The 15,921-nt window shown below is 52.5% G+C and overlaps 45 non-coding genes and 25 pseudogenes across 45 annotated transcripts; all 70 read left to right on the forward strand.

The window, feature by feature from the left end:
• The first annotated feature begins 49 nt into the window (after positions 1–49).
• LOC143952174 (5S ribosomal RNA) lies at positions 50–168 on the forward strand. The gene has a single exon (XR_013267376.1). It is a non-coding gene; the product is annotated as a 5S ribosomal RNA (ribosomal RNA).
• A 109-nt stretch (positions 169–277) lies between these two features.
• On the forward strand, positions 278–396 carry LOC143952965 (5S ribosomal RNA). Its single transcript, XR_013268091.1, has one exon. It is a non-coding gene; the product is annotated as a 5S ribosomal RNA (ribosomal RNA).
• A 109-nt stretch (positions 397–505) lies between these two features.
• Positions 506–624, forward strand: LOC143945448 (5S ribosomal RNA; annotated as a pseudogene).
• Positions 625–733: 109 nt separating this feature from the next.
• Positions 734–852, forward strand: LOC143954070 (5S ribosomal RNA). Its single transcript, XR_013269094.1, has one exon. It is a non-coding gene; the product is annotated as a 5S ribosomal RNA (ribosomal RNA).
• Positions 853–961: 109 nt separating this feature from the next.
• LOC143945449 (5S ribosomal RNA) lies at positions 962–1,080 on the forward strand (annotated as a pseudogene).
• Positions 1,081–1,189: 109 nt separating this feature from the next.
• On the forward strand, positions 1,190–1,308 carry LOC143953245 (5S ribosomal RNA). The gene has a single exon (XR_013268345.1). It is a non-coding gene; the product is annotated as a 5S ribosomal RNA (ribosomal RNA).
• A 109-nt stretch (positions 1,309–1,417) lies between these two features.
• On the forward strand, positions 1,418–1,536 carry LOC143946405 (5S ribosomal RNA; annotated as a pseudogene).
• Positions 1,537–1,645: 109 nt separating this feature from the next.
• On the forward strand, positions 1,646–1,764 carry LOC143949723 (5S ribosomal RNA). Its single transcript, XR_013265514.1, has one exon. It is a non-coding gene; the product is annotated as a 5S ribosomal RNA (ribosomal RNA).
• Positions 1,765–1,873: 109 nt separating this feature from the next.
• LOC143954305 (5S ribosomal RNA) lies at positions 1,874–1,992 on the forward strand. Its single transcript, XR_013269309.1, has one exon. It is a non-coding gene; the product is annotated as a 5S ribosomal RNA (ribosomal RNA).
• A 109-nt stretch (positions 1,993–2,101) lies between these two features.
• On the forward strand, positions 2,102–2,220 carry LOC143945066 (5S ribosomal RNA). Its single transcript, XR_013265084.1, has one exon. It is a non-coding gene; the product is annotated as a 5S ribosomal RNA (ribosomal RNA).
• A 109-nt stretch (positions 2,221–2,329) lies between these two features.
• Positions 2,330–2,448, forward strand: LOC143947415 (5S ribosomal RNA). Its single transcript, XR_013265301.1, has one exon. It is a non-coding gene; the product is annotated as a 5S ribosomal RNA (ribosomal RNA).
• Positions 2,449–2,557: 109 nt separating this feature from the next.
• Positions 2,558–2,676, forward strand: LOC143945389 (5S ribosomal RNA; annotated as a pseudogene).
• Positions 2,677–2,785: 109 nt separating this feature from the next.
• LOC143954831 (5S ribosomal RNA) lies at positions 2,786–2,904 on the forward strand (annotated as a pseudogene).
• A 109-nt stretch (positions 2,905–3,013) lies between these two features.
• Positions 3,014–3,132, forward strand: LOC143946931 (5S ribosomal RNA; annotated as a pseudogene).
• Positions 3,133–3,241: 109 nt separating this feature from the next.
• Positions 3,242–3,360, forward strand: LOC143948503 (5S ribosomal RNA). Its single transcript, XR_013265402.1, has one exon. It is a non-coding gene; the product is annotated as a 5S ribosomal RNA (ribosomal RNA).
• Positions 3,361–3,469: 109 nt separating this feature from the next.
• On the forward strand, positions 3,470–3,588 carry LOC143950237 (5S ribosomal RNA). The gene has a single exon (XR_013265658.1). It is a non-coding gene; the product is annotated as a 5S ribosomal RNA (ribosomal RNA).
• Positions 3,589–3,697: 109 nt separating this feature from the next.
• LOC143954861 (5S ribosomal RNA) lies at positions 3,698–3,816 on the forward strand. Its single transcript, XR_013269763.1, has one exon. It is a non-coding gene; the product is annotated as a 5S ribosomal RNA (ribosomal RNA).
• Positions 3,817–3,925: 109 nt separating this feature from the next.
• Positions 3,926–4,044, forward strand: LOC143947361 (5S ribosomal RNA; annotated as a pseudogene).
• Positions 4,045–4,153: 109 nt separating this feature from the next.
• LOC143949087 (5S ribosomal RNA) lies at positions 4,154–4,272 on the forward strand. The gene has a single exon (XR_013265455.1). It is a non-coding gene; the product is annotated as a 5S ribosomal RNA (ribosomal RNA).
• Positions 4,273–4,381: 109 nt separating this feature from the next.
• On the forward strand, positions 4,382–4,500 carry LOC143949737 (5S ribosomal RNA). The gene has a single exon (XR_013265516.1). It is a non-coding gene; the product is annotated as a 5S ribosomal RNA (ribosomal RNA).
• A 109-nt stretch (positions 4,501–4,609) lies between these two features.
• LOC143949749 (5S ribosomal RNA) lies at positions 4,610–4,728 on the forward strand. Its single transcript, XR_013265517.1, has one exon. It is a non-coding gene; the product is annotated as a 5S ribosomal RNA (ribosomal RNA).
• Positions 4,729–4,837: 109 nt separating this feature from the next.
• Positions 4,838–4,956, forward strand: LOC143954306 (5S ribosomal RNA). The gene has a single exon (XR_013269310.1). It is a non-coding gene; the product is annotated as a 5S ribosomal RNA (ribosomal RNA).
• Positions 4,957–5,065: 109 nt separating this feature from the next.
• On the forward strand, positions 5,066–5,184 carry LOC143943498 (5S ribosomal RNA; annotated as a pseudogene).
• Positions 5,185–5,293: 109 nt separating this feature from the next.
• Positions 5,294–5,412, forward strand: LOC143946220 (5S ribosomal RNA; annotated as a pseudogene).
• Positions 5,413–5,521: 109 nt separating this feature from the next.
• Positions 5,522–5,640, forward strand: LOC143948055 (5S ribosomal RNA). The gene has a single exon (XR_013265361.1). It is a non-coding gene; the product is annotated as a 5S ribosomal RNA (ribosomal RNA).
• Positions 5,641–5,749: 109 nt separating this feature from the next.
• Positions 5,750–5,868, forward strand: LOC143951842 (5S ribosomal RNA). Its single transcript, XR_013267076.1, has one exon. It is a non-coding gene; the product is annotated as a 5S ribosomal RNA (ribosomal RNA).
• A 109-nt stretch (positions 5,869–5,977) lies between these two features.
• Positions 5,978–6,096, forward strand: LOC143952175 (5S ribosomal RNA). Its single transcript, XR_013267377.1, has one exon. It is a non-coding gene; the product is annotated as a 5S ribosomal RNA (ribosomal RNA).
• Positions 6,097–6,205: 109 nt separating this feature from the next.
• On the forward strand, positions 6,206–6,324 carry LOC143950356 (5S ribosomal RNA). Its single transcript, XR_013265765.1, has one exon. It is a non-coding gene; the product is annotated as a 5S ribosomal RNA (ribosomal RNA).
• Positions 6,325–6,433: 109 nt separating this feature from the next.
• On the forward strand, positions 6,434–6,552 carry LOC143945450 (5S ribosomal RNA; annotated as a pseudogene).
• A 109-nt stretch (positions 6,553–6,661) lies between these two features.
• LOC143951643 (5S ribosomal RNA) lies at positions 6,662–6,780 on the forward strand. Its single transcript, XR_013266896.1, has one exon. It is a non-coding gene; the product is annotated as a 5S ribosomal RNA (ribosomal RNA).
• A 109-nt stretch (positions 6,781–6,889) lies between these two features.
• LOC143943899 (5S ribosomal RNA) lies at positions 6,890–7,008 on the forward strand (annotated as a pseudogene).
• Positions 7,009–7,117: 109 nt separating this feature from the next.
• LOC143949761 (5S ribosomal RNA) lies at positions 7,118–7,236 on the forward strand. The gene has a single exon (XR_013265518.1). It is a non-coding gene; the product is annotated as a 5S ribosomal RNA (ribosomal RNA).
• Positions 7,237–7,345: 109 nt separating this feature from the next.
• LOC143954307 (5S ribosomal RNA) lies at positions 7,346–7,464 on the forward strand. The gene has a single exon (XR_013269311.1). It is a non-coding gene; the product is annotated as a 5S ribosomal RNA (ribosomal RNA).
• A 109-nt stretch (positions 7,465–7,573) lies between these two features.
• LOC143950624 (5S ribosomal RNA) lies at positions 7,574–7,692 on the forward strand. The gene has a single exon (XR_013265974.1). It is a non-coding gene; the product is annotated as a 5S ribosomal RNA (ribosomal RNA).
• Positions 7,693–7,801: 109 nt separating this feature from the next.
• Positions 7,802–7,920, forward strand: LOC143950682 (5S ribosomal RNA). The gene has a single exon (XR_013266027.1). It is a non-coding gene; the product is annotated as a 5S ribosomal RNA (ribosomal RNA).
• Positions 7,921–8,029: 109 nt separating this feature from the next.
• Positions 8,030–8,148, forward strand: LOC143947351 (5S ribosomal RNA; annotated as a pseudogene).
• Positions 8,149–8,257: 109 nt separating this feature from the next.
• Positions 8,258–8,376, forward strand: LOC143952482 (5S ribosomal RNA). Its single transcript, XR_013267655.1, has one exon. It is a non-coding gene; the product is annotated as a 5S ribosomal RNA (ribosomal RNA).
• Positions 8,377–8,485: 109 nt separating this feature from the next.
• Positions 8,486–8,604, forward strand: LOC143951565 (5S ribosomal RNA). Its single transcript, XR_013266825.1, has one exon. It is a non-coding gene; the product is annotated as a 5S ribosomal RNA (ribosomal RNA).
• A 109-nt stretch (positions 8,605–8,713) lies between these two features.
• LOC143953745 (5S ribosomal RNA) lies at positions 8,714–8,832 on the forward strand. Its single transcript, XR_013268799.1, has one exon. It is a non-coding gene; the product is annotated as a 5S ribosomal RNA (ribosomal RNA).
• Positions 8,833–8,941: 109 nt separating this feature from the next.
• On the forward strand, positions 8,942–9,060 carry LOC143952495 (5S ribosomal RNA). Its single transcript, XR_013267666.1, has one exon. It is a non-coding gene; the product is annotated as a 5S ribosomal RNA (ribosomal RNA).
• A 109-nt stretch (positions 9,061–9,169) lies between these two features.
• Positions 9,170–9,288, forward strand: LOC143946126 (5S ribosomal RNA; annotated as a pseudogene).
• Positions 9,289–9,397: 109 nt separating this feature from the next.
• LOC143944439 (5S ribosomal RNA) lies at positions 9,398–9,516 on the forward strand (annotated as a pseudogene).
• Positions 9,517–9,625: 109 nt separating this feature from the next.
• On the forward strand, positions 9,626–9,744 carry LOC143950990 (5S ribosomal RNA). The gene has a single exon (XR_013266304.1). It is a non-coding gene; the product is annotated as a 5S ribosomal RNA (ribosomal RNA).
• A 109-nt stretch (positions 9,745–9,853) lies between these two features.
• LOC143945605 (5S ribosomal RNA) lies at positions 9,854–9,972 on the forward strand (annotated as a pseudogene).
• A 109-nt stretch (positions 9,973–10,081) lies between these two features.
• Positions 10,082–10,200, forward strand: LOC143947652 (5S ribosomal RNA; annotated as a pseudogene).
• Positions 10,201–10,309: 109 nt separating this feature from the next.
• Positions 10,310–10,428, forward strand: LOC143952507 (5S ribosomal RNA). The gene has a single exon (XR_013267677.1). It is a non-coding gene; the product is annotated as a 5S ribosomal RNA (ribosomal RNA).
• Positions 10,429–10,537: 109 nt separating this feature from the next.
• On the forward strand, positions 10,538–10,656 carry LOC143950974 (5S ribosomal RNA). Its single transcript, XR_013266290.1, has one exon. It is a non-coding gene; the product is annotated as a 5S ribosomal RNA (ribosomal RNA).
• A 109-nt stretch (positions 10,657–10,765) lies between these two features.
• On the forward strand, positions 10,766–10,884 carry LOC143952881 (5S ribosomal RNA). The gene has a single exon (XR_013268015.1). It is a non-coding gene; the product is annotated as a 5S ribosomal RNA (ribosomal RNA).
• Positions 10,885–10,992: 108 nt separating this feature from the next.
• Positions 10,993–11,111, forward strand: LOC143952519 (5S ribosomal RNA). Its single transcript, XR_013267688.1, has one exon. It is a non-coding gene; the product is annotated as a 5S ribosomal RNA (ribosomal RNA).
• Positions 11,112–11,220: 109 nt separating this feature from the next.
• On the forward strand, positions 11,221–11,339 carry LOC143946298 (5S ribosomal RNA; annotated as a pseudogene).
• Positions 11,340–11,448: 109 nt separating this feature from the next.
• LOC143951783 (5S ribosomal RNA) lies at positions 11,449–11,567 on the forward strand. Its single transcript, XR_013267022.1, has one exon. It is a non-coding gene; the product is annotated as a 5S ribosomal RNA (ribosomal RNA).
• Positions 11,568–11,676: 109 nt separating this feature from the next.
• On the forward strand, positions 11,677–11,795 carry LOC143950357 (5S ribosomal RNA). The gene has a single exon (XR_013265766.1). It is a non-coding gene; the product is annotated as a 5S ribosomal RNA (ribosomal RNA).
• A 109-nt stretch (positions 11,796–11,904) lies between these two features.
• Positions 11,905–12,023, forward strand: LOC143945241 (5S ribosomal RNA; annotated as a pseudogene).
• Positions 12,024–12,132: 109 nt separating this feature from the next.
• On the forward strand, positions 12,133–12,251 carry LOC143950358 (5S ribosomal RNA). Its single transcript, XR_013265767.1, has one exon. It is a non-coding gene; the product is annotated as a 5S ribosomal RNA (ribosomal RNA).
• Positions 12,252–12,360: 109 nt separating this feature from the next.
• LOC143943698 (5S ribosomal RNA) lies at positions 12,361–12,479 on the forward strand (annotated as a pseudogene).
• Positions 12,480–12,588: 109 nt separating this feature from the next.
• LOC143954061 (5S ribosomal RNA) lies at positions 12,589–12,707 on the forward strand. Its single transcript, XR_013269086.1, has one exon. It is a non-coding gene; the product is annotated as a 5S ribosomal RNA (ribosomal RNA).
• Positions 12,708–12,816: 109 nt separating this feature from the next.
• On the forward strand, positions 12,817–12,935 carry LOC143945242 (5S ribosomal RNA; annotated as a pseudogene).
• A 109-nt stretch (positions 12,936–13,044) lies between these two features.
• Positions 13,045–13,163, forward strand: LOC143952358 (5S ribosomal RNA). The gene has a single exon (XR_013267542.1). It is a non-coding gene; the product is annotated as a 5S ribosomal RNA (ribosomal RNA).
• Positions 13,164–13,272: 109 nt separating this feature from the next.
• Positions 13,273–13,391, forward strand: LOC143945019 (5S ribosomal RNA; annotated as a pseudogene).
• Positions 13,392–13,500: 109 nt separating this feature from the next.
• LOC143948253 (5S ribosomal RNA) lies at positions 13,501–13,619 on the forward strand (annotated as a pseudogene).
• Positions 13,620–13,728: 109 nt separating this feature from the next.
• Positions 13,729–13,847, forward strand: LOC143953754 (5S ribosomal RNA). Its single transcript, XR_013268807.1, has one exon. It is a non-coding gene; the product is annotated as a 5S ribosomal RNA (ribosomal RNA).
• Positions 13,848–13,956: 109 nt separating this feature from the next.
• LOC143945244 (5S ribosomal RNA) lies at positions 13,957–14,075 on the forward strand (annotated as a pseudogene).
• A 109-nt stretch (positions 14,076–14,184) lies between these two features.
• Positions 14,185–14,303, forward strand: LOC143954360 (5S ribosomal RNA). Its single transcript, XR_013269359.1, has one exon. It is a non-coding gene; the product is annotated as a 5S ribosomal RNA (ribosomal RNA).
• A 109-nt stretch (positions 14,304–14,412) lies between these two features.
• On the forward strand, positions 14,413–14,531 carry LOC143954062 (5S ribosomal RNA). The gene has a single exon (XR_013269087.1). It is a non-coding gene; the product is annotated as a 5S ribosomal RNA (ribosomal RNA).
• A 109-nt stretch (positions 14,532–14,640) lies between these two features.
• LOC143950873 (5S ribosomal RNA) lies at positions 14,641–14,759 on the forward strand. The gene has a single exon (XR_013266200.1). It is a non-coding gene; the product is annotated as a 5S ribosomal RNA (ribosomal RNA).
• Positions 14,760–14,868: 109 nt separating this feature from the next.
• LOC143945020 (5S ribosomal RNA) lies at positions 14,869–14,987 on the forward strand (annotated as a pseudogene).
• A 109-nt stretch (positions 14,988–15,096) lies between these two features.
• LOC143945021 (5S ribosomal RNA) lies at positions 15,097–15,215 on the forward strand (annotated as a pseudogene).
• Positions 15,216–15,324: 109 nt separating this feature from the next.
• Positions 15,325–15,443, forward strand: LOC143953755 (5S ribosomal RNA). Its single transcript, XR_013268808.1, has one exon. It is a non-coding gene; the product is annotated as a 5S ribosomal RNA (ribosomal RNA).
• A 109-nt stretch (positions 15,444–15,552) lies between these two features.
• LOC143952936 (5S ribosomal RNA) lies at positions 15,553–15,671 on the forward strand. Its single transcript, XR_013268065.1, has one exon. It is a non-coding gene; the product is annotated as a 5S ribosomal RNA (ribosomal RNA).
• A 109-nt stretch (positions 15,672–15,780) lies between these two features.
• On the forward strand, positions 15,781–15,899 carry LOC143953140 (5S ribosomal RNA). The gene has a single exon (XR_013268250.1). It is a non-coding gene; the product is annotated as a 5S ribosomal RNA (ribosomal RNA).
• Positions 15,900–15,921: the final 22 nt, after the last annotated feature.

The raw sequence follows: 15,921 nt of genomic DNA on the forward strand, positions 1-15,921 counted from the left end.
GTTACCACCTTGGATTTTGTCAAGAGAGTTGTAAGTAGGGTGCAAGATTGACTACGGCCACATCACCCTGAATGCGCTTGATCTCGTCTGATCTCGGATGCTAAGCAGGGTCGGGCCTGGTTAGTACCTGGATGGGAGACCGCCTGGGAATACCAGGTGCCGTAGGCTTTTTTCCATTATGTTGTTGGCTTTGGCGACCTGCTGTATTTTTCCTCTCGATTGCCCGAGGTGACCACCTTGGCTTTTGTCAAGAGAGTTGTAAGTAAGGTGCAAGATCGCCTACGGCCACATCACCCTGAATGCGCTCGATCTCGTCTGATCTCGGATGCTAAGTAGGGTCGGGCCTGGTTAATACCTGGATGGGAGACCGCCTGGGAATACCAGGTGCCGTAGGCTTTTTTCCATTATGTTGTTGGCTTTGGCGACCTGCTGTATTTTTCCTCTCGATTGCCCGAGGTGACCACCTTGGATTTTGTCAAGAGAGTTGTAAGTAGGGTGCAAGATCGCCTACGGCCACATCACCCTGAATGCGCTCGATCTTGTCTGATCTCGGATGCTAAGCAGGGTCGGGCCTGGTTAGTACCTGGATGGGAGACAGCCTGGGAATACCAGGTGCCGTCGGCTTTTTTCCATTATGTTGTTGGCTTTGGCGACCTGCTGTATTTTTCCTCTCGATTGCCCGAGGTGACCACCTTGGCTTTTGTCAAGAGAGTTGTAAGTAAGGTGCAAGATCGCCTACGGCTACATCACCCTGAATGCGCTCGATCTCGTCTGATCTCGGATGCTAAGTAGGGTCGGGCCTGGTTAATACCTGGATGGGAGACCGCCTGGGAATACCAGGTGCCGTAGGCTTTTTTCCATTATGTTGTTGGCTTTGGCGACCTGCTGTATTTTTCCTCTCGATTGCCCGAGGTGACCACCTTGGATTTTGTCAAGAGAGTTGTAAGTAGGGTGCAAGATCGCCTACGGCCACATCACCCTGAATGCGCTCGATCTTGTCTGATCTCGGATGCTAAGCAGGGTCGGGCCTGGTTAGTACCTGGATGGGAGACAGCCTGGGAATACCAGGTGCCGTCGGCTTTTTTCCATTATGTTGTTGGCTTTGGCGACCTGCTGTATTTTTCCTCTCGATTGCCCGAGGTGACCACCTTGGCTTTTGTCAAGAGAGTTGTAAGTAGGGTGCAAGATCGCCTACGGCCACATCACCCTGAATGCGCTTGATCTCGTCTGATCTCGGATGCTAAGCAGGGTCGGGCCTGGTTAGTACCTGGATGGGAGACCGCTTGGGAATACCAGGTGCCATAGGCTTTTTTCCATTATGTTGTTGGCTTTGGCGACCTGCTGTATTTTTCCTCTCGATTGCCCGAGGTGACCACCTTGGCTTTTGTCAAGAGAGTTGTAAGTAGGGTGCAAGATCGCCTATGGCCACATCACCCTGAATGCGCTCGATCTCGTCTGATCTCGGATCCTAAGCAGGGTCGGGCCTGCTTAGTACATGGATGGGAGACCGCCTGGGAATACCAGGTGTCGTAGGCTTTTTTCCATTATGTTTTTGGCTTTGGCGACCTGCTGTATTTTTCCTCTCGATTGCCCGAGGTGACCACCTTGGCTTTTGTCAAGAGAGTTGTAAGTAGGGTGCAAGGTCGCCTACGGCCACATCACCCTGAATGCACTCGATCTCGTCTGATCTCGGATGCTAAGCAGGGTCGGGCCTGGTTAGTACCTGGATAGGAGACCGCCTGGGAATACCAGGTGCCGTAGGCTTTTTTCCATTATGTTGTTGGCTTTGGCGACCTGCTGTATTTTTCCTCTCAATTGCCCGAGGTGACCACCTTGGCTTTTGTCAAGAGAGTTGTAAGTAGGTTGCAAGGTCGCCTACGGCCACATCACCCTGAATGCGCTTGACCTCGTCTGATCTCGGATGCCAAGCAGGGTCGGGCCTGGTTAGTACCTGGATGGGAGACCGCCTGGGAATACCAGGTGCCGTAGGCTTTTTTCCATTATGTTGTTGGCTTTGGCGACCTGCTGTATTTTTCCTCTCGATTGCCCGAGGTGACCACCTTGGCTTTTGTCGAGAGAGTTGTAAGTAGGGTGCAAGGTCGCCTACGGCCACATCACCCTGAATGCGCTCGATCTCATCTGATCTCGGATGCTAAGCAGGGTCGGGCCTGGTTAGTACCTGGATGGGAGACCGCCTGGGAATACCAGGTGCCGTAGGCTTTTTTCCATTATGTTGTTGGCTTTGGCGACCTGCTGTATTTTTCCTCTTGATTGCCCGAGGTGACCACCTTGGCTTTTGTCAAGAGAGTTGTAAGTAGGGTGCAAGATCGCCTACGGCCACATCACCCTGAATGCGCTCGATCTCGTCTGATCTCGGATGCTAAGCAGGGTCGTGCCTGGTTAGTACCTGGATGGGAGACCGCCTGGGAATACCAGGTGCCGTAGGCTTTTTTCCATTATGTTGTTGGCTTTGGCGACCTGCTGTATTTTTCCTCTCGATTGCCCGAGGTGACCACCTTGGCTTTTGTCAAGAGAGTTGTAAGTAGGGTGTAAGATCGCCTTTGGCCACATAACCCTGAATGCGCTTGATCTCGTCTGATCTCGGATGCTAAGCAGGGTCGGGCCTGGCTAGTACCTGGATGGGAGACCGCCTGGGAATACCAGGTGCCGTAGGCTTTTTTCCATTATGTTGTTGGCTTTGGCGACCTGCTGTATTTTTCCTCTCGATTGCCCGAGGTGACCACCTTGGCTTTTGTCAAGAGAGTTGAAAGTAGGGTTCAAGATCGCCTACAGCCACATCACCCTGAATGCGCTCGATCTCGTCTGATCTCGGATGCTAAGCAGGGTCGACCCAGGTTAGTACCTGAATGGGAGACCGTCTGGGAAGACCAGGTGCCGTAGGCTTTTTTCCATTATGTTGTTGGCTTTGGCGACCTGCTGTATTTTTCCTCTCTATTGCCCGAGGTGACCACCTTGGCTTTTGTCAAGAGAGTTGTAAGTAAGGTGCAAGATCGCCTGCGGCCGCATCACCCTGAATGCGCTCGATCTCGTCTGATCTTGGATGCTAAGCAGGGTCGGGCCTGGTTAATACCTGGATGGGAGACCACCTGGGAATACCACGTGCCGTAGGCTTTTTTCCATTATATTGTTGGCTTTGGCGACCTGCAGTATTTTTCCTCTCGATTGCCCGAGGTGACCACCTTGGCTTTTGTCAAGAAAGTTGTAAGTAGGGTGCAAGATCGCCTACGGCCACATCACCCTGAATGCGCTCGATCTCGTCTGATCTCGGATGCTAAGCAGGGTTGGGCCTGGTTAGTACCTGGATGGGAGACCGCCTGGGAATACCAGGTGCCGTAGGCTTTTTTCCATTATGTTGTTGGCTTTGGCGACCTGCTGTATTTTTCCTCTCGATTGCCCGAGGTGACCACCTTGGCTTTTGTCAAGAGAGTTGTAAGTAGGGTGCAAGGTCGCCTACGGCCACATCACCCTGAATGCGCTCGATCTCAACTGATCTCGGATGCTAAGCAGGGTCGGGCCTGGTTAGTACCTGGATGGGAGACCGCCTGGGAATACCAGGTGCCGTAGGCTTTTTTCCATTATGTTGTTGGCTTTGGCGACCTGCTGTATTTTTCCTCTTGATTGCCCGAGGTGACCACCTTGGCTTTTGTCAAAAGAGTTGTAAGTAGGGAGCAAGATCGCCTACGGCCACATCACCCTGAATGCACTCGATCTCGTCTGATCTCGGATGCTAAGCAGGGTTGGGCCTGGTTTGTACCTGGGTGGGAGACCGCCTGGGAATACCAGGTGCCGTAGGCTTTTTTCCATTATGTTGTTGGCTTTGGCGACCTGCTGTATTTTTCCTCTCGATTGCCCGAGGTGATCACCTTGGCTTTTGTCAAGAGAGTTGTAAGTAGGGTGCAAGATCGCCTGCGGCCGCATCACCCTGGATGCGCTCGATCTCGTCTGATCTCAGATGCTAAGCAGGGTCGGGCCTGGTTAGTACCTGGATGGGAGACCGCCTGGGAATACCACGTGCCATAGGCTTTTTTCCATTATATTGTTGGCTTTGGCGACCTGCAGTATTTTTCCTCTCGATTGCCCGAGGTGACTACCTTGGCTTTTGTCAAGAAAGTTGTAAGTAGGGTGCAAGATCGCCTACGGCCACATCACCCTGAATGTGCTCGATCTCGTCTGATCTCGGATGCTAAGCAGGGTCGGGCCTGGTTAGTACCTGGATGGGAGACCGCCTGGGAATACCAGGTGCCGTAGGCTTTTTTCCATTATGTTGTTGGCTTTGGCGACCTGCTGTATTTTTCCTCTCGATTGCCCGAGGTGACCACCTTGGCTTTTGTCAAGAGAGTTGTAAGTAGGGTGCAAGGTCGCCTACGGCCACATCACCCTGAATGCACTCGATCTCGTCTGATCTCGGATGCTAAGCAGGGTCGGGCCTGGTTAGTACCTGGATAGGAGACCGCCTGGGAATACCAGGTGCCGTAGGCTTTTTTCCATTATGTTGTTGGCTTTGGCGACCTGCTGTATTTTTCCTCTCGATTGCCCGAGGTGACCACCTTGGCTTTTGTCAAGAGAGTTGTAAGTAGGGTGCAAGGTCGCCTACGGCCACATCACCCTGAATGCACTCGATCTCGTCTGATCTCGGATGCTAAGCAGGGTCGGGCCTGGTTAGTACCTGGATAGGAGACCGCCTGGGAATACCAGGTGCCGTAGGCTTTTTTCCATTATGTTTTTGGCTTTGGCGACCTGCTGTATTTTTCCTCTCAATTGCCCGAGGTGACCACCTTGGCTTTTGTCAAGAGAGTTGTAAGTAGGTTGCAAGGTTGCCTACGGCCACATCACCCTGAATGCGCTTGACCTCGTCTGATCTCGGATGCCAAGCAGGGTCGGGCCTGGTTAGTACCTGGATGGGAGACCGCCTGGGAATACCAGGTGCCGTAGGCTTTTTTCCATTATGTTGTTGGCTTTGGCGACCTGCTGTATTTTTCCTCTTGATTGCCCGAGGTGACCACCTTGGATTTTGTCAAGAGAGTTGTAAGTAGGGTGCAAAATTGACTACGGCCACATCACCCTGAATGCGCTTGATCTCGTCTGATCTCGGATGCTAAGCAGGGTCGGGCCTGGTTAGTCCCTGGATGGGAGACCGCCTGGGAATACCAGGTGCCGTAGGCTTTTTTCCATTATGTTGTTGGCTTTGGCGACCTGCTGTATTTTTCCTCTCGATTGCCCGAGGTGACCACCTTGGCTTTTGTCAAGAGAGTTGTAAGTAGGGTGCAAGATCGCCTAAGGCCACATCACCCTGAATGGGCTCGTTCTCGTCTGATCTCGGATGCTAAGCAGGGTCGGGCCTGGTTAGTACCTGGATGGGAGACCGCCTGGGAATACCAGGTGCCGTAGGCTTTTTTCCATTATGTTGTTGGCTTTGGCGACCTGCTGTATTTTTCCTCTCGATTGCCCGAGGTGACCACCTTGACTTTTGTCAAGAGAGTTGTAAGCAGGGTGCAAGATCGCCTACGGTCACATCACCCTGAATGCGCTCGATCTCGTCTGATCTCGGATGCTAAGCAGGGTCGGGCCTGGTTAGTACCTGGATGGGAGACCGCCTGGGAATACCAGGTGCTGTAGGCTTTTTTCCATTATGTTGTTGGCTTTGGCGACCTGCTGTATTTTTCCTCTCGATTGCCCGAGGTGACCACCTTGGCTTTTGTCAAGAGAGTTGTAAGTAGGGTGCAAGACCGCCAACGGCCACATCACCCTGAATGCGCTCGATCTCGTCTGATCTCGGATGCTAAGCAGGGTCGCGCCTGGTTAGTACCTGGATGGGAGACCGCCTGGGAATACCAGGTGCCGTAGGCTTTTTTCCATTATGTTGTTGGCTTTGGCGACCTGCTGTATTTTTCCTCTCGATTGCCCGAGGTGACCACCTTGGATTTTGTCAAGAGAGTTGTAAGTAGGGTGCAAGATTGACTACGGCCACATCACCCTGAATGCGCTTGATCTCGTCTGATCTCGGATGCTAAGCAGGGTCGGGCCTGGTTAGTACCTGGATGGGAGACCGCCTGGGAATACCAGGTGCCGTAGGCTTTTTTCCATTATGTTGTTGGCTTTGGCGACCTGCTGTATTTTTCCTCTCGATTGCCCGAGGTGACCACCTTGGCTTTTGTCAAGAGAGTTGTAAGTAAGGTGCAAGATCGCCTACGGCCACATCACCCTGAATGCGCTCGATCTCGTCTGATCTCGGATGCTAAGTAGGGTCGGGCCTGGTTAGTACCTGGATGGGAGACCGCCTGGGAATACCAGGTGCCGTAGGCTTTTTTCCATTATGTTGTTGGCTTTGGCGACCTGCTGTATTTTTCCTCTCGATTGCCCGAGGTGACCACCTTGGATTTTGTCAAGAGAGTTGTAAGTAGGGTGCAAGATCGCCTACGGCCACATCACCCTGAATGCGCTCGATCTTGTCTGATCTCGGATGCTAAGCAGGGTCGGGCCTGGTTAGTACCTGGATGGGAGACAGCCTGGGAATACCAGGTGCCGTCGGCTTTTTTCCATTATGTTGTTGGCTTTGGCGACCTGCTGTATTTTTCCTCTCGATTGCCCGAGGTGACCACCTTGGCTTTTGTCAAGAGAGTTGTAAGTAGGGTGCAAGATCGCCTACGGCCACATCACCCTGAATGCGCTCGATCTCGTCTGATCTCGGATGCTAAGCAGGGTCGGGCCTGGTTAGTACCTGGATGGGAGACCGCTTGGGAATACCAGGTGCCATAGGCTTTTTTCCATTATGTTGTTGGCTTTGGCGACCTGCTGTATTTTTCCTCTCGATTGCCCGAGGTGACCACCTTGGCTTTTGTCAAGAGAGTTGTAAGTAGGGTGCAAGATCGCCTACGGCCACATCACCCTGAATGCGCTCGATCTCGTCTGATCTCGGATCCTAAGCAGGGTCGGGCCTGGTTAGTACATGGATGGGAGACCGCCTGGGAATACCAGGTGTCGTAGGCTTTTTTCCATTATGTTTTTGGCTTTGGCGACCTGCTGTATTTTTCCTCTCGATTGCCCGAGGTGACCACCTTGGCTTTTGTCAAGAGAGTTGTAAGTAGGGTGCAAGGTCGCCTACGGCCACATCACCCTGAATGCACTCGATCTCGTCTGATCTCGGATGCTAAGCAGGGTCGGGCCTGGTTAGTACCTGGATAGGAGACCGCCTGGGAATACCAGGTGCCGTAGGCTTTTTTCCATTATGTTTTTGGCTTTGGCGACCTGCTGTATTTTTCCTCTCAATTGCCCGAGGTGACCACCTTGGCTTTTGTCAAGAGAGTTGTAAGTAGGTTGCAAGGTCGCCTACGGCCACATCACCCTGAATGCGCTTGACCTCGTCTGATCTCGGATGCCAAGCAGGGTCGGGCCTGGTTAGTACCTGGATGGGAGACCGCCTGGGAATACCAGGTGCCGTAGGCTTTTTTCCATTATGTTGTTGGCTTTGGCGACCTGCTGTATTTTTCCTCTCGATTGCCCGAGGTGACCACCTTGGCTTTTGTCGAGAGAGTTGTAAGTAGGGTGCAAGGTCGCCTACGGCCACATCACCCTGAATGCGCTCGATCTCATCTGATCTCGGATGCTAAGCAGGGTCGGGCCTGGTTAGTACCTGGATGGGAGACCGCCTGGGAATACCAGGTGCCGTAGCCTTTTTTCCATTATGTTGTTGGCTTTGGCGACCTGCTGTATTTTTCCTCTTGATTGCCCGAGGTGACCACCTTGGCTTTTGTCAAAAGAGTTGTAAGTAGGGAGCAAGATCGCCTACGGCCACATCACCCTGAATGCACTCGATCTCGTCTGATCTCGGATGCTAAGCAGGGTTGGGCCTGGTTAGTACCTGGGTGGGAGACCGCCTGGGAATACCAGGTGCCGTAGGCTTTTTTCCATTATGTTGTTGGCTTTGGCGACCTGCTGTATTTTTCCTCTCGATTGCCCGAGGTGATCACCTTGGCTTTTGTCAAGAGAGTTGTAAGTAGGGTGCAAGATCGCCTGCGGCCGCATCACCCTGAATGCGCTCGATCTCGTCTGATCTCAGATGCTAAGCAGGGTCGGGCCTGGTTAGTACCTGGATGGGAGACCGCCTGGGAATACCACGTGCCATAGGCTTTTTTCCATTATATTGTTGGCTTTGGCGACCTGCAGTATTTTTCCTCTCGATTGCCCGAGGTGACTACCTTGGCTTTTGTCAAGAAAGTTGTAAGTAGGGTGCAAGATCGCCTACGGCCACATCACCCTGAATGCGCTCGATCTCGTCTGATCTCGGATGCTAAGCAGGGTCGGGCCTGGTTAGTACCTGGATGGGAGACCGCCTGGGAATACCAGGTGCCGTAGGCTTTTTTCCATTATGTTGTTGGCTTTGGCGACCTGCTGTATTTTTCCTCTCGATTGCCCGAGGTGACCACCTTGGCTTTTGTCAAGAGAGTTGTAAGTAGGGTGCAAGATCGCCTACGACCACATCACCCTGAATGCGCTCGATCTCGTCTGATCTCGGATGCTAAGCAGGGTCGGGCCTGGTTAGTACCCGGATGGGAGACCGCCTGGGAATACCAGGTGCCGTAGGCTTTTTTCCATTATGTTGTTGGCTTTGGCGACCTGCTGTATTTTTCCTCTCAATTGCCCGAGGTGACCACCTTGGCTTTTGTCAAGAGAGTTGTAAGTAGGGTGCAAAATCGCCTACGGCCACATCACCCTGAATGCGATCGATCTCGTCTGATCTCGGATGCCAAGCAGGGTCGGGCCTGGTAAGTACCTGGATGGGAGACCGCCTGGGAATACCAGGTGCCGTAGGCTTTTTTCCATTATGTTGTTGGCTTTGGCGACCTGCTGTATTTTTCCTCTCGATTGCCCGTAGTGACCACCTTGGCTTTTGTCAAGAGAGTTGTAAGTAGGGTGCAAGATCGCCTACGGCCACATCACCCTGAATGCGCTCGATCTCGTCTGATCTCGGATGCTAAGCAGGGTCGGGCCTGGTTAGTACCTGGATGGGAGACCGCCTGGGAATACCAGGTGCCGTAGGCTTTCTTCCATTATGTTGTTGGCTTTGGCGACCTGCTGTATTTTTCCTCTTGATTGCCCGAGGTGACCACCTTGGCTTTTGTCAAGAGAGTTGTAAGTAGGGTGCAAGATCGCCTACAGCCTCATCACCCTGAATGCGCTCGATCTCGTCTGATCTCGGATGCTAAGCAGAGTCGAGCCTGGTTAGCACCTGGATGGGAGACCACCTGGGAATACCAGGTGCCGTAGGCTTTTTTCCATTATGTTGTTGGCTTTGGCGACCTGCTGTATTTTTCCTCTCGATTGCCCGAGGTGATCACCTTGGCTTTTGTCAAGAGAGTTGTAAGTAGGGTACAAAAACGCCTACGGCCACATCAACCTGAATGTGCTCGATCTCGTCTGATCTCGGATGCTAAGCAGGGTCTGGCCTGGTTAGTACCTGGATGGGAGACCGCCTGGGAATACCAGGTGCCGTAGGCTTTTTTCCATTATGTTGTTGGCTTTGGCGACCTGCAGTATTTTTCCTCTCGATTGCACGAGGTGACCACCTTGGCTTTTGTCAAGAAAGTTGTAAGTAGGGTGCAAGATCGCCTACGGCCACATCACCCTGAATGCGCTCGATCTCGCCTGATCTCGGATGCTAAGCAGGGTCGGGCCTGGTTAGTACCTGGATGGGAGACCGCCTGGGAATACCAGGTGCCGTAGGCTTTTTTCCATTATGTTGTTGGCTTTGGCGACCTGCTGTATTTTTCCTCTCGTTTGCCCGAGGTGACCACCTTGGCTTTTGTCAAGAGAGTTGTAAGTAGGGTGCAAGATCGCATACGGCCACATCACTCTGAATGTGCTCGATCTCGTCTGATCTCGGATGCTAAGCAGGGTCGGGCCTGGTTAGTACCTGGATCGGAGACCGCCTGGGAATACCAGGTGCCGTAGGCTTTCTTCCATTATGTTGTTGGCTTTGGCGACCTGCAGTATTTTTCCTCTCGATTGCCCGAGGTGACCACCTTGGCTTTTGTCAAGAGAGTTGTAAGTAGGGTGCAAGATCGCCTGCGGCCGCATCACCCTGACTGCGCTCGATCTCATCTGATCTCGGATGCTAAGCAGGGTCGGGCCTGGTTAGTACCTGGATGGGAGACCACCTGGGAATACCACATGCCATAGGCTTTTTTCCATTATATTGTTGGCTTTGGCGACCTGCAGTATTTTTCCTCTCGATTGCCCAAGGTGACCACCTTGGCTTTTGTCAAGAAAGTTGTAAGTAGGGTGCAAGATCGCCTACGGCCACATCACCCTGAATGCGCTCGATCTCGTCTGATCTCGGATGCTAAGCAGGGTCGGGCCTGGTTAGTACCTGGATGGGAGACCGCCTGGGAATACCAGGTGCCGTAGGCTTTTTTCCATTATGTTGTTGGCTTTGGCGACCTGCTGTATTTTTCCTCTCGATTGCCCGAGGTGACCACCTTGGCTTTTGTCAAGAGAGTTGTAAGTAGGGTGCAAGATCGCCTACGGCCATATCACCCTGAATGAGCTCGATCTCGTCTGATCTCGGATGATAAGCAGGGTCGGGCCTGGTTAGTACCTGGATGGGAGACCGCCTGGGAATACCAGGTGCCGTAGGCTTTTTTCCATTATGTTGTTGGCTTTGGCGACCTGCTGTATTTTTCCTCTCGATTGCCCGAGGTGACCACCTTGGCTTTTGTCAAGAGAATTGTAAGTAGGGTGCAAGATCGCCTACGGCCACATCACCCTGAATGCGATCGATCTCGTCTGATCTCGGATGCCAAGCAGGGTCGGGCCTGGTTAGTACCTGGATGGGAGACCGCCTGGGAATACCAGGTGCCGTAGGCTTTTTTCCATTATGTTGTTGGTTTTGGCGACCTGCTGTATTTTTCCTCTCGATTGCCCGTAGTGACCACCTTGGCTTTTGTCAAGAGAGTTTAAGTAGGGTGCAAGATCGCCTACGGCCACATCACCCTGAATGCGCTCGATCTCGTCTGATCTCGGATGCTAAGCAGGGTCGGGCCTGGTTAGTACCTGGATGGGAGACCGCCTGGGAATACCAGGTGCCGTAGGCTTTTTTCCATTATGTTGTTGGCTTTGGCGACCTGCTGTATTTTTCCTCTCGATTGCCCGAGGTGACCACCTTGGCTTTTGTCAAGAGAGTTGTAAGTAGGGTGCAAGATCGCCTACAGCCTCATCACCCTGAATGCGCTCGATCTCGTCTGATCTCGGATGCTAAGCAGAGTCGAGCCTGGTTAGCACCTGGATGGGAGACCGCCTGGGAATACCTGGTGCCGTAGGCTTTTTTCCATTATGTTGTTGGCTTTGGCGACCTGCTGTATTTTTCCACTCGATTGCCCGAGGTGACCACCTTGGCTTTTGTCAAGAGAGTTGTAAGTAAGGTGCAAGATCGCCTACGGCCACATCACCCTGAATGCGCTCGATCTCGTCTGATCTCGCATGCTAAGTAGGGTCGGGCCTGGTTAGTACCTGGATGGGAGACCACCTGGGAATACCAGGTGCCGTAGGCTTTTTTCCATTATGTTGTTGGCTTTGGCGACCTGCTGTATTTTTCCTCTCGATTGCCCGAGGTGACCACCTTGGCTTTTGTCAAGAGAGTTGTAAGTAAGGTGCAAGATCGCCTACGGCCACATCACCCTGAATGCGCTCGATCTCGTCTGATCTCGGATGCTAAGTAGGGTCGGGCCTGGTTAGTACCTGGATGGGAGACCGCCTGGGAATACCAGGTGCCGTAGGCTTTTTTCCATTATGTTGTTGGCTTTGGCGACCTGCTGTATTTTTCCTCTCGATTGCCCGAGGTGACCACCTTGGATTTTGTCAAGAGAGTTGTAAGTAGGGTGCAAGATCGCCTACGGCCACATCACCCTGAATGCGCTCGATCTCGTCTGATCTCGGATGCTATGCAGGGTCGGGCCTGGTTAGTACCTGAATGGGAGACAGCCTGGGAATACCAGGTGCCGTAGGCTTTTTTCCATTATGTTGTTGGCTTTGGCGACCTGCTGTATTTTTCCTCTCGATTGCCCGAGGCGACCACCTTGGCTTTTGTCAAGAGAGTTGTAAGTAAGGTGCAAGATCGCCTACGGCCACATCACCCTGAATGCGCTCGATCTCGTCTGATCTCGGATGCTAAGTAGGGTCGGGCCTGGTTAGTACCTGGATGGGAGACCGCCTGGGAATACCAGGTGCCGTAGGCTTTTTTCCATTATGTTGTTGGCTTTGGCGACCTGCTGTATTTTTCCTCTCGATTGCCCGAGGTGACCACCTTGGATTTTGTCAAGAGAGTTGTAAGTAGGGTGCAAGATCGCCTATGGCCACATCACCCTGAATGCGCTCGATCTCGTCTGATCTCGGATGCTAAGCAGGGTTGGGCCTGGTTAGTACCTGGATGGGAGACAGCCTGGGAATACCAGGTGCCGTCGGCTTTTTTCCATTATGTTGTTGGCTTTGGCGACCTGCTGTATTTTTCCTCTCGATTGCCCGAGGTGACCACCTTGGCTTTTGTCAAGAGAGTTGTAAGTAGGTTGCAAGATCGCTTACGGCCACATCACCCTGAATGCGCTCGATCTCGTCTGGTCTCGGATGCTAAGCAGGGTCGGGCCTAGTTAGTACCTGGATGGGTGACCGCTTGGGAATACCAGGTGCCGTAGGCTTTTTTCCATTATGTTGTTGGCTTTGGCGACCTGCTGTATTTTTCCTCTCGATTGCCCGAGGTGACCACCTTGGATTTTGTCAAGAGAGTTGTAAGTAGGGTGCAAGATCGCCTACGGCCACATCACCCTGAATGCGCTCGATCTCGTCTGATCTCGGATGCTATGCAGGGTCGGGCCTGGTTAGTACCTGAATGGGAGACAGCCTGGGAATACCAGGTGCCGTAGGCTTTTTTCCATTATGTTGTTGGCTTTGGCGACCTGCTGTATTTTTCCTCTCGATTGCCCGAGGCGACCACCTTGGCTTTTGTCAAGAGAGTTGTAAGTAAGGTGCAAGATCGCCTATGGCCACATCACCCTGAATGCGCTCGATCTCGTCTGATCTCGGATGCTAAGCGGGGTCGGGCCTGGTTAGTACCTGGATGGGAGACCGCCTGGGAATACCAGGAGCCGTAGGCTTTTTTTTATTATGTTGTTGGCTTTAGCGACCTGCTGTATTTTTCCTCTCGATTGCCTGAGGTGACCACCTTGGCTTTTGTCAAGAGAGTTGTAAGTAGGGTGCAAGATCGCCTACGGCCACATCACCCTGAATGCGCTCGATCTCGTCTGATCTCGGATGCTAAGCCGGGTCGGGCCTGGTTAGTACCAGGATCGGAGACCGCCTTGGAATACCAGGTGCCGTAGGCTTTTTTCCATTATGTTGTTGGCTTTGGCGACCTGCTGTATTTTTCCTCTCGATTGCCCGAGGTGACCACCTTGGCTTTTGTCAAGAGAGTTGTAAGTAGGGTGCAAGATCGCCTACGGCCACATCACCCTGAATGCGCTCGATCTCGTCTGATCTTGGGTGCTAAGCCGGGTCGGGCCTGGTTAGTACCAGGATCGGAGACCGCCTTGGAATACCAGGTGCCGTTGGCTTTTTTCCATTATGTTGTTGGCTTTGGCGACCTGCTGTATTTTTCCTCTCTATTGCCCGAGGTGACCACCTTGGCTTTTGTCAAGAGAGTTGTAAGTAGAGTGCAAGATCGCCTACGGCCACATCACGCTGAATGCACTCGATCTTGTCTGATCTCGGATGCTAAGCAGGGTTGGGCCTGGTTAGTACCTGGATGGGAGACCGAATGGGAATACCAGGTGCCGTAGGCTTTTTTCCATTATGTTGTTGGCTTTGGCGACCTGCTGTATTTTTCCTCTCGATTGCCCGAGGTGACCACCTTGGATTTTGTCAAGAGAGTTGTAAGTAGGGTGCAAGATCGCCTACGGCCACATCACCCTGAATGCGCTCGATCTCGTCTGATCTCGGATGCTATGCAGGGTCGGGCCTGGTTAGTACCTGAATGGGAGACAGCCTGGGAATACCAGGTGCCGTAGGCTTTTTTCCATTATGTTGTTGGCTTTGGCGACCTGCTGTATTTTTCCTCTCGATTGCCCGAGGCGACCACCTTGGCTTTTGTCAAGAGAGTTGTAAGTAAGGTGCAAGATCGCCTACGGCCACATCACCCTGAATGCGCTCGATCTCGTCTGATCTCGGATGCTAAGCAGGGTTGGGCCTGGTTAGTACCTGGATGGGAGACAGCCTGGGAATACCAGGTGCCGTCGGCTTTTTTCCATTATGTTGTTGGCTTTGGCGACCTGCTGTATTTTTCCTCTCGATTGCCCGAGGTGACCACCTTGGCTTTTGTCAAGAGAGTTGTAAGTAGGTTGCAAGATCGCTTACGGCCACATCACCCTGAATGCGCTCGATCTCGTCTGGTCTCGGATGCTAAGCAGGGTCGGGCCTAGTTAGTACCTGGATGGGTGACCGCTTGGGAATACCAGGTGCCGTAGGCTTTTTTCCATTATGTTGTTGGCTTTGGCGACCTGCTGTATTTTTCCTCTCGATTGCCCGAGGTGACCACCTTGGCTTTTGTCAAGAGAGTTGTAAGTAGGGTGCAAGATTGCCTACGGCCACATCACCCTGAATGCACTCGATCTCGTCTGATCTCGGATGCTAAGCGGGGTCGGGCCTGGTTAGTACCTGGATGGGAGACCGCCTGGGAATACCAGGTGCCGTAGGCTTTTTTTTATTATGTTGTTGGCTTTAGCGACCTGCTGTATTTTTCCTCTCGATTGCCTGAGGTGACCACCTTGGCTTTTGTCAAGAGAGTTGTAAGTAGGGTGCAAGATCGCCTACGGCCACATCACCCTGAATGCGCTCGATCTCGTCTGATCTCGGATGCTAAGCCGGGTCGGGCCTGGTTAGTACCAGGATCGGAGACCGCCTTGGAATACCAGGTGCCGTAGGCTTTTTTCCATTATGTTGTTGGCTTTGGCGACCTGCTGTATTTTTCCTCTCGATTGCCCGAGGTGACCACCTTGGCTTTTGTCAAGAGAGTTGTAAGTAGGGTGCAAGATCGCCTACGGCCACATCACCCTGAATGCGCTCGATCTCGTCTGATCTCGGATGCTAAGCCGGGTCGGGCCTGGTTAGTACCAGGATCGGAGACCGCCTTGGAATACCAGGTGCCGTAGGCTTTTTTCCATTATGTTGTTGGCTTTGGCGACCTGCTGTATTTTTCCTCTCTATTGCCCGAGGTGACCACCTTGGCTTTTGTCAAGAGAGTTGTAAGTAGAGTGCAAGATCGCCTACGGCCACATCACGCTGAATGCACTCGATCTTGTCTGATCTCGGATGCTAAGCAGGGTTGGGCCTGGTTAGTACCTGGATGGGAGACCGAATGGGAATACCAGGTGCCGTAGGCTTTTTTCCATCATGTTGTTGGCTTTGGCGACCTGCTGTATTTTTCCTCTCTATTGCCCGAGGTGACCACCTTGGCTTTTGTCAAGAGAGTTGTAAGTAGGGTGCAAGATCGCTTACGGCCACATCACACTGAATGCGCTCGATCTCATCTGATCTCGGATGCTAAGCAGGGTCGGGCTTGGTTAGTACCTGGATGGGAGACCGCCTGGGAATACCAGGTGCCGTAGGCTTTTTTCCATTATGTTGTTGGCTTTGGCGACCTGCTGTATTTTTCCTCTCGATTGCCCGAGGTGACCACCTTGGCTTTTGTCAAGAGAGTTGTAAGTAGGGTGCAAGATTGCCTACGGCCACATCACCCTGAATGCGCTCGATCTCGTCTGATCTCGGATGCTAAGCAGGGTCGGGCCTAGTTAGTACCTGGATGGGAGACCGCCTGGGAATTACAGGTGCCGTAGGCTTTTTTCCATTATGTTGTTGGCT

The sequence above is a fragment of the Lithobates pipiens genome, unplaced genomic scaffold (assembly GCF_037356315.1).
Source record: "Lithobates pipiens isolate NorthernLeopardFrog02 unplaced genomic scaffold, aLitPip1_a1.2 Scaffold_30, whole genome shotgun sequence".
In the NCBI taxonomy this organism is placed as follows: domain Eukaryota; kingdom Metazoa; phylum Chordata; class Amphibia; order Anura; family Ranidae; genus Lithobates; species Lithobates pipiens.